The 10,906-nt window shown below is 45.0% G+C and overlaps 1 long non-coding RNA gene across 1 annotated transcript; it reads right to left on the bottom strand.

Moving 5' to 3' along the window:
• Positions 1-587: 587 nt before the first annotated feature.
• LOC137075966 (uncharacterized) lies at positions 588-2,359 on the bottom strand. Its single transcript, XR_010905136.1, has 3 exons — positions 2,296-2,359; positions 1,792-1,888; positions 588-774 (listed from the first exon to the last, which is right to left on the bottom strand). It is a non-coding gene; the product is annotated as an uncharacterized lncRNA (long non-coding RNA).
• Positions 2,360-10,906: the final 8,547 nt, after the last annotated feature.

Raw genomic sequence — 10,906 nt, 5'->3', positions numbered from 1 at the left:
AAATGATCTTGAAGTACATTTAAGTAATTAAGTTACAACAAACATCTACAAAATAACAACAGAAAGAAGTTACCATTCTATGATACAAACTTTATTACAGAAATTACATAATCTGAACAAAAATATAAACTTGCATGTGTTCTCATGTGACATGAAATAATAATCTACAAAGTTGTAAATTATTGGTGATAAAGTGGTGCTGTGCAATGGTTAAAAAATTCAGTTGCTAATTTACAGATAAAAAAATAGCAATTTGATCCACTGTAATAATGATTTATATACAAAAATAACATTGTACAAATAAAAATGACTTAAAGCACCTTTAAATACACAGCATCTTCCTCCTCTAAAATGTCTATAAGCTGTAAACATGTGCCCAAAACAAGCATACGTTTGCAATTTATACTGTACATAAATTAACAGGATTATATTATAACAACATTACTTAACAATGAATTACTTTATTACTTAAAAACATTACTAAAATTTTCTTTTCTTTTTACGAAAAAATACATATACTACACAATAAAAATTAGAAGAAATTAGTGTTTTTAAAAAAAAAAAATGTTTAAAATGATATCCACTCACAATAGATGAAGACATGAAGTCTCCTGGTGGGGGACGAATACATTCTAGGTGGAAAAGTGTCAAAAGCATGTGATGCAGCATCCATGTCAGCAGCTGTCAGTGTGAAGTCTGTCATATAGGCCGGCAGGTTACAGTCCAGCTTTGGTTTGGTTCTGTCTTGACCTTCAGCCCAAAAGGATGTAGGAGCTAAAATGAGAAGAATACACACCACATTAACACACGGCTAGCTGGAATTCTTAACTGTACTATCGAGGAACCATATAATAATGTCCAAGTACAATGATGTCTATTCATTCAGTGTTTTCACAACCCATACATTATTATGGCTCCAAAAGCAAAGCAGAAAGAATGTACATTAAAGGATTAGTGCACCCCAAAATGATAATTCCTGATCTTTTACTCACCCCAATGCCATCCAAGATGTTCATGTCTTTCATTCTTCAGTAGAAAATAAATAAACATGTAACATATACTTTTTTACCTCAAATGCTCGACTTTGATGTAAGGCTTTGTGGCCTCATTACGTTGGAAAGGTCACGCGTGTGACGTATGTGGAAGTACCGTCCCAGTGTTAAAACAAACGTGCAAAGACTAAATCAAACACCCTTTACAAAAATAAAAGGTAAAACAACAATGTCGGACAATTTTAAAGTTAGAGGAGAACATGAGATGAGAGTTTTTCGGCACTTGGTCAGCACTGACCTTTCCGGCTTAATACGCAGTGGGAAAACAACATCAAAGTCGTGCATTTGAGGTAAAAGGTATATAAATGCTTTTTTTTATTTAGTAAATGACCGATGGAAATTATCAGGAAATTTTAATTTTGGGGTGAACTAATTCTTTAACAATACAGAACACGATTTTAGATTCAAATTCAATTTCTATTTGTTATAAATCTGCCAGGTTCTCACACCAGCCAATCACAGCGCACTCCCTCTCCCGAATACTGATTACTCACACCTGAACCTCATCACACTCATCTCCACTATAGATAATACCAGTAAAACTCAATAGTTTTATGACCTGTTTTAATATAAACAGGGTTTGTGTTTTTAGGTTTACTTGCTAATTTAATATTGCTCACTGTCACTTATGTTTTGAATGCCAAAGCCTTCTTAATATGTATAATATTGCTAAAGAAAATAACTAAAATCATGCTGATATTATGTCAAATATTATGTCAAATACATGCATTAAAATTACCTTCCTCAGTTCACCCGTTTCTTACAGCTCTGTCAGCAGCTTCCTCCAGAAATGTTGGAATCTTCCCCTCTGTTGTAGATGGGTTATTTTGTCCCTCCTGAAATCACAGAACATTTTTACAATATTTGTTTACCAGTTTGCAGCTAATTTTCGCGCTCCATGTAACTGACATCATCGATGAACAGTAATGTTACAGTGTATACTTTTAGATTTTTGATACGTACCATTGACAAATTAGCAGCAAAACCTTAACAAAACTATCAAAACATTTAAGTTTCACATAAAGATTTATTTAAAAGCTCAAGTTCTCATAAACAAGGGCTCAATCGATCAAATTGATAGCGTTAGCTTAAGTTACCCTCTTGTGAAAACAGTTGAGATGCCGACTTTTCCCGAAGACACTTCTATCAAGTAAATATTCAATTGAAGTGTGTCAGTTAACGTAAGAAAGGTGTCAGGAACAGTTGTGTGTATTATTTGTGTGGTTTTAGGGACTAAACTCACCTGAAACTAGTGAAAACAGCGTCGAGGAAGTGCTGCTCGTTTGACTCCGAGTCCCCGTTTCCATGGCAACTCTGCTCCAGTGTGGTTTGAAGAACGCGATTTGAATGTCCAACGCGCATGCGCATGACGCCACAGTCACACATCATTTACATAAACCATCTAGATTTAAAACATTGCATAAATAAAAAATCTCATTGATATTAAATCATGAATTTAAAATTAATTAGTCATATGAGCCATTCATAGGTGCAAAATGCCACCCCTGTACTAGATAGTGAGACAAAGTGGCACTTTTATATGTATTTTATATTAATGTATTTTGTATTATTATAGGAACATGCAACCTAATTATTTCATTTGAAAGTGTGATTGTTTTTCTATGCAAACGCTTTGCTTTGGTTATATAACAATATTAAGCCAATCTCTGTGTTTTTTTCATTGAAAAGTGAAATTCCATTAAAATAAATCATAATGTCCTATAAGATTCTAAGAATCCAATAAGATCCATCAGGACAAAGTGAAATTCCATTAAAATAAATCAGAATGTCCTATAGGATTCTAAGAATCCAATAAGATCCAACAGGACAAAGTGAAATTCCATTAAAATAAATCAGATTGTCCTATAGGATTCTAAGAATCCAATAAGATCCTACAGGACAAAGTGAAATTCCATTAAAATAAATCAGAATGTCCTATAGATTCTAAGAATCCAATAAGATCCTATAGGACAAAGTGAAGTTCCATTAAAATAAATCAGAATGTCCTATAGGATTCTAAGAATCTAATAAGATCCTATAGGACTAAGTGAAATTCCATTAAAATAAATCAGAATGTCCTATAGATTCTAAGAATCCAATAAGATCCTATAGGACAAAGTGAAGTTCCATTAAAATAAATCAGAATGTCCTATAGGATTCTAAGAATCTAATAAGATCCTATAGGACTAAGTGAAATTCCAATAGGATTTTTTGACAAGGGTTCATGCTCCTTTTAAACATGCAAAGCACATCACTGTTTCAGGATTAAACACAAACCAATGAGCAGTGACAAACGGATTCCAATTCAAGTGACAAGAATTGGTAAGGTAACCCATTCTAAACGGGAGGTAAGGTCCCGTCCAACCAGTTACCAGAAGAGAGGCAAGATTGCCAAAGAAGTGGTACATGGTGTAAGCAATTTGTACTACAAAAATCTATAAAAAAAACACCAGTTCCTGAATTGATGGCTGGGAACATCACAAGAAGTTTAAATAAAAATATACTTAAAGTAATTTCTTGTGAAATTCAAAAATCATGCAGGCTACATGATGTGATCCTGGAGCTGATGTTGACCCAGAAAATCATGAAGGACACAGATCAGTCTTACACATATTGCCCTGGATATGTCCAACATCTACAGGTGGATCCATTTGGTGTTCACCTTTACACTGAGACCGGACTGGCCATAATAGTACAACATCTCAGAAAAGGACATCCTGTTACCCTGCATTTGGATGCTACTGGAGGGGTTGTGAGTCGTATTCCAAATCAGCCAAAGAGAGTGCTGTATTACAGCATCAATCTACCAGGATATGGTAAAGATAAGCCTCCTCTGCCGATATCTGAAATGATAACCAATGACCACACTTTTCCAAATGTGTCGTTCTGGTTGCATCAAACTGTCACAAAGATGCGGAAACTTACTGTCTACAACGTACAGCAGGTTGAAACTGACTACAGCTGGGCAATCATCCAGAGTGTGCTATTGTCTTTCAACAAACAAGACATACATACGTACCTACTGGAAACCTACAATTTAGTCAAAGGAAAGGACACCATGATAGACTTGAAAAGACTGACTGTTCTTCACTTATGTTCTGCTCATGTAATAAAGGCTGTCCAAGGAGCTATTGGCAGAAGAACAGCGGATAAGGGATTGAAAGAGTTTGCTACTCACTGTGTGGCACAACTAATAAACAGCACATGTCTGAAGAGGGCATTATACCTTTTCAAGTGTATGTGCCATGTTTTCTACACAAAATCACACACACAATGTGTAAAGGAATGTCTTGAAATACTTCATGATCAAATCCGTGGAACAAAAATTCCAGAAGAAGACACACTGGAAGAGAAGCAGGCAGTGGATGACTACATCCTTCCAGAGGCAAACACAATTTTGGCCAGGTCACCGTTTACCAAGGAGTTTGCCAGTTTACACGAAGCTGTCATGTCTATTGAAGAGACTGAGGAGGAAAATGAAATGGACAACAACAAATTTTGTTGCCCAGAGATACTGGACATTCTTCTCAAAGATTACATGCCGATTTACCCACTCTGGTCAGGGATAATGCTTGGGGATCTAAAAAGATTCAAAGACAGATAGTCTAAAAGAGAGGAAAATAACATACAGAAAACACATGACACAAACTGTCATGCTGAAAATTGGTTCTGTATTGTTAAAGATAAAATATTACAGAAAAAACTCCACCATCGCCCAGCAACATTCATACAAAAAATGTATGCTTCACTGCAAGGAAGGTACAGGGAACACATCCTGCAACATGGCCTTCCAGACAAATTGTTAAAGAAACGGTTCAACGTTAAACAACACAGTTTGGAAGACTCTGAAGAAAAATGGGCCAAAAAGAGCGTGTGTGACCAAAAACAAAACAAAACAAAACAAAGTACTTTCATACCCCAGAAGTTATGCCTTCTCCTAAAGAAGAAGTGAGTATTACAGCCATTATTAAAGTGATTTTTAAATTACATACATGACAGTGTTTCTATTATTAACAGAATGCTACTTTTTACACGTTGTATCATATTCTTATTTTTGCCTGTCCTCGTAGGCATCAAAAACTTCATCTAGACAGCCCAGGTCCAGAAAAACAGCAACAGACCATGGCAAAGCATTTTCAGACATTGTGCAGGTAAGAATGAGTCAACTTAAGGCAAATTCAAGGCCACAATGACAAGATAAAGTCTTAAAATACTATAATGTGATTAATGTGTTCACAACAACGTGTATAAGTTGATTTTCTTCTACCTCTTGTTGTATTTGGGGAGAGGTCTGCAATGTCAAACCACAGTTTCCGAAAGGTCAGATTTACAATAATCTTGTTATTCAGTGCAAAATCAAAACGTCAGAAGGACAAGTCCAATAATATTTCAACTCGTTTGCAGGTCAGCTTTGAAAACTACGATGCCATCATTGGATTTGTTCAAGTACACAAAAAACACTGGAAATTTCTGGTGTGTAAAACCATTGTCTAACCATAGTTCATTATTTATGTACATTGCAAACTAACCAAACTATGTTTAACAGTATCTCCATAGGACATTGCAGAAAGTGTTTGTGGTGGATCCCCAAGGGATAGATGAAGGCAAAGCTTCTGAACTTGCTGCTGCAAGATTCAGGTATTGTATTTGTAACAAGTTCTTGTGTATGGAAGGAAGAGGACATGGGAGTCGGCTGCACTGTTGATGCTTCTCTTTATTTTCGTATCAAACTCAGTAACACACTCAGGCGAGTGCCTTCAGTCAAACTCATAAACAATGATCACGTCCAGTTCACAGCACTTCCGGCTTCCGGGTTAAACTCAGGGTCAGGGGTGTCGCATCAACAGTCCGACTCTCTCTCTCCCAGGCTTCCGGTTCCACAGGCGTTTTATCCTCTCCCCACGCCCATTACTGGAACAAGATACAGGTGTTATTAATCTGCGTCCAACCCACTCACTTACCGCTCGTCCCGCGGCTCTCTCTCCCGCTGCAGACCTCGCTGAACCACGCCCCCCTTGCCACATACCCCCACCGCCCGACTCAGGCCGGAGAGCCCCCCCCTCCCCCCCATTTCTGGAGAGGAAGTCGGCCACAGCCATCTGAGCACCCGGCCTGTGGACCACCTTGAATTTAAAAGGCTGAAGAGCTAGATACCAATGGGTGATCCGCGCGTTGGTATCCTTCATGCGGTGGAGCCATTGGAGAGGAGCGTGGTCCGAACAGAGGGTGAACTCCCGCCCCAGGAGGTAGTAGCGGAGGGTGAGAACGGCCCACCTGATGGCAAGGCACTCTTTTTCGATGGTGCTGTACTTAGCCTCTCTCTTTGAGAGCTTGCGGCTAATGTACAGCACCGGCCGCTCTCCCCCCTCCACCTCCTGGGCCAGGACTGCGCCCAGCCCCCTGTCCGACGCGCCAGTCTGCAACAAGAAAGGGAGAGAAAAGTCAGGGGAGTGTAAAAGCGGCCCGCCACATAGAGCAGCCTTAACTCGGGTGAAAGCCTGCTGGCACGGCTCTGTCCACTGGACCGTATCTGGTAGCCCCTTTCTAGTAAGGTCAGTCAAAGGGCTGGTGAGGTCCGAATAATTTGGTATAAACCGTCTATAATATCCCACCAGCCCCAAGAACTGCCTTACCTCCTTTTTGGTCTTGGGTCTCGGACAGGTTGCAATCGCGGCAGTCTTATCAATTTGGGGAAGCACCTGCCCATGACCCAAGTGGAAGCCCACCCGCCCAATCGCACACTTCTTCGGATTGGCCGTGAGCCCCGCTCCTCTCAGCGACCTCAGGACCGCCCTGACATGCTGCATATGCCGCTGCCAATCGTTACTGTAAATCACGATATCATCCAGATAGGCAGCAGCATATGCGGCATGGGGACGCAAAATCCTATCCATGAGGCGCTGGAAGGTAGCGGGAGCCCCGAACAAACCGAAAGGAAGCGTGACAAATTGGTGCAATCCAAACGGCGTGGTGAAAGCTGTCTTTTCTTTGGACAATGGAGACAAGGGGATCCGCCCTTTATATATATCAATAGCCCTTTGTTAAGTCCAATGTCGAATAAAATCGAGGCGTACCCAGCCGATCAAGCAACTCGTCAACCCGCGGCATTGGATAAGCGTCGAATTTCGACACAGCGTTCACCTTGCGATAGTCCACACAGAACCTGACGGAGCCGTCGGTTTTAGGAACCAAAACTATCGGGCTCGCCCAGTCACTGTTGGACTCTTCTATTACTCCCATGTCCAGCATCGCCCCTAATTCTTCCTGAACCACCTTTTTTTGTGTTCAGGTAACCGATACAGCCGGCTGCGAACTACCACGCCCGGCTCGGTCTCGATATGGTGCTGAATTAAGTCGGTGCGTCCCGGTAGGGGCGAGAACACGTCGGCAAACTCCGCCTGTAATTTTGATAAGTCAGTGAGTTAGGACGGTGAGAGGTGATCTCCACCAGGGGCCAGCGCGACTGATTGTGCCTTGATGCTCGCCTCTGGCCCGAGATCATCCTCCCCCCAATCACCGTTTCCAACAACACTGATTCCACCTCATTCCATTTTTTTAGGAGATTGAGGTGATATATTTGACGTGCCCCGTTCCTATCGGACCGTATCACTTCATAATCGAGATCCCCGACCTGTCGTGCGACCTCAAACGGCCCCTGCCACTTTGACATTTATTTAGAGCTTGACGTAGGGAGTAATACGAGCACTTTCTCTCCCGGGTGTGAATTTGCGTAGTTTCGTACCCCTGTTATACGACCGGCTCTGGCGGTCCTGGGCTTGTAACAAATTCTCCCTGGATAGCCGCCCCAGTGTGTGGAGTTTTGTTCGCAAGTCCAGCACATATTGAATTTCATTCTTTGCCAAAGAAGGCCCCTCCTCCCAAGTTTCTCGTAGGACGTCCAGCACCCCCCGTGGCTGGCGCCCATAGAGAAGCTTGAAGGGGGAAAACCCTGTGGAGGCTTGTGGGACCTCCCGCACGGCGAATAAGAGGAGTTCTAACCACCTTCCTGTACGAACTTACGGATCATGGTTTTAAGCGTGCGATTAAACCGTTCGACCAAGCCATCCGTTTGTGGGTGATAGACGCTTGTTCGAATGGATTTAATGCCCAGTAATCCGTACAGTTTGCGTAATGTACGTGACATAAACGCCGTGCCTTGGTCAGTGAGGATTTCTTTCGGAACCCCCACCCGGGAGATTTGTCGAAACAGGGCGTCCGCAACATTCTTCGCGGAGATGTTGCGGAGAGCCACTGCTTCCGGATATCGTGTTGCGTAGTCCACGATAACTAACGCAAAACGATGTCCGCGTGCGGATCGCTCTAATGGCCCGATGAGGTCCATCCCAATTCTCTCGAAGGGGACCTGCATTCATGGAAGGGGGCGCAATGGCGCTTTTGGAGCGGCCAGTGAATTTACCTACTGACATTCCGGACAAGACGCGCACCACCTGCGCACGTTGTCATGAATGCCTGGCCAAAAAAAACGGGTCATGAGCCGATTCAGTGTGGCCGCCTGTCCCAAGTGGCCCGCCATTGGATTGGAGTGAGCCGCCCGGAAAAGCATTTCTCGGTGGCCGCCTGTCCCAAGTGGCCCGCCATTGGATTGGAGTGAGCCGCCCGGAAAAGCATTTCTCGGCGGCTCTTCTGAACTAACAATTGGGTTGTATCTACCTTTGTCCGAGTGTCTTGGGTCACTCGATACACCCTGTCTTTTATTATGGCGAAATAGGGATAGGTGACGGGCAAGGCAGGTTGGAGAGACTGGCCGTCGATAGAGCGGACCTGCTGGAAGGTTTTTTGAGGGTCTCATCCTGGGACTGCTCCAAAGGAAAGTCATCGCGGTCCGAGAGAATCAGTCTCTCGATCCCGCTCGTTTCCTCTGAAGCCATCCCCAAGGGTCCCGTCTCAGTCTCCCCAAGCTGCACTCGCGCCGCCCCCCTCCTAGCCTTTTTCTCCCAAGCAGCATCCGCACATAATGATCCCAATAAAACCGAAAATGCGGGCCAATTCGTCCCCAGAATTAGCGGATGCCGGAGGTGAGGACTAACCGCCACCTCTACACGATGCTTTTCTCCCCGAAACTGAATCGTGATTGGGACAACTGGATATTCCACCATATCCCCGTGCACACACCGCACCTTAACCACGCAGCTTGTATCCAATGCCCCAGGCTGCATCAGGCTTTAATGGATTGAGGTTTGGTTACATCCTGAATCCACCAAGGCCTGATATGTACCCCCCTTGATACTCACAGGAATTTGGTACTCTCCTGCTTGATCAGGGGTGGCCTGCGGGACGTCCGGAACCCGGATCGTTGTTCCGATGTCCATCATAGGACACTGGTCCACAAAATGATCCGGGTCCCCGCAACGCCAACAGGCCAGCCCAGGCCTACCCGCCGCCCCAGCGGTTGGAGAATGGGCGTGGAGAGGGGGTGGAACCGGAACCATTATCCCCTCCCGCCCCATCAGCCCCGACCCCCTGGGCGGGGCCCTCGAACTCCCGAACGGCCCAGGCCCCATCCCACCCCGGCCTCTGGGGGGGATGCGAGGAGGGCCCGGAGGGCGGGACCTAGGGAGAGGGACAGGGCGAGAGAGAGAGACAGAGGGGGGAGAGAGAGAGGTAGAGGTTAGAAGGGGCTCGCCGACCCCCGGGCACGCCACCATGTGGTCCTCCGCCAGGTTGATGGCCGTCTCCAGCGACGTGGGCCGGTGGCACTGGACCCACTCGGCTGTCTTCTTTGGTAGCCGAGCGATAAACTGCTCCAGTACCACCAGATCGACGATGTGGTCCACGTCGCTTCCGCCGGCCAAGAGCCATTTGCGACAGGAGTCCCGGAGCTGTTGGGCCATCGCGAAGGGTCGGCCGGCCTCGCCCCATTCCAGGGAGCGGAATCGCTGGCGGTGTTGTTCAGGGGTCCAGCCGACCCGCTGAATGATGGCCCTCTTGAGGTCGTCATATTCCAGGAGGTTCGCCACCGGCCGTTGTTGGGCAGCCGCCTGGGCTTCTCCGGAAAGTAGTGGAATAAGACGCACCGGCCACTGTGCCCGGGGCAACCCGCAGGCCTCCGCTGCTTTCTGAAAAAGGTCTATGAAGGCCTCGGGGTAGTCCTGTGGCCCCATCTTGTGTAGGGGCACGTGGACCGGTGCGCCGGTCTGCCTGGCGGCCTCGGTGCGAGCCTCCTGGTCAAGCCAGCTCCGGAACCTCTCGCGGTCCTCTTGATCCTCAGAAGCGGCGCTCCTGATCTGTCCGAAGGTCCAGCAGGGCTTGATGTTGTTCGCGGTGGAGGACCGCGAGGGATATAATGATGTCCTCAAATGGCGTGGAGGACACGGGGGTCGGCTGGACTGTTGATGCTTCTCTTTATTTTCGTATCAAACTCAGTAACACACTCATGCGAGTGCCTTCAGTCAAACTGATAAACAATGATCACGTCCGGTTCACAGCACTTCCGGCTTCCGGGTTAAACTCAGGGTCAGGGGTGTCGCATCAACAGTCCGACTCTTTCTCTCCCAGGCTTCCGGTTCCACAGGCGTTTTATCCTCTCCCCACGCCCATTACTGGAACAAAATACAGGTGTTATTAATCTGCGTCCAACCCACTCCCCGCGGCTCTCTCTCCCGCTGCAGACCTCGCTGAACCACGCCCCCCTTGCCACAGTATTATATTATTTCGTTTAATAGTTTTCTTAATAACCATACAGTACAATTTCATTTAGTGTTAATAATTACTTTGGTGACAATTTCTAAATTTGATCATATACAATTCTCACACACGTGTAGAACATACTTCAAAATGCGGGATGAACTTCATGGTAAGACAGAGTGGGTGGATGTGACATGGACACATGGTGT

The sequence above is a fragment of the Pseudorasbora parva genome, chromosome 5 (assembly GCF_024679245.1).
Source record: "Pseudorasbora parva isolate DD20220531a chromosome 5, ASM2467924v1, whole genome shotgun sequence".
Lineage (NCBI taxonomy): Eukaryota > Metazoa > Chordata > Actinopteri > Cypriniformes > Gobionidae > Pseudorasbora > Pseudorasbora parva.
The sequence above is the reverse complement of the archived record's forward strand: the minus strand, read 5'-3'. Positions and strand labels throughout refer to the sequence as shown.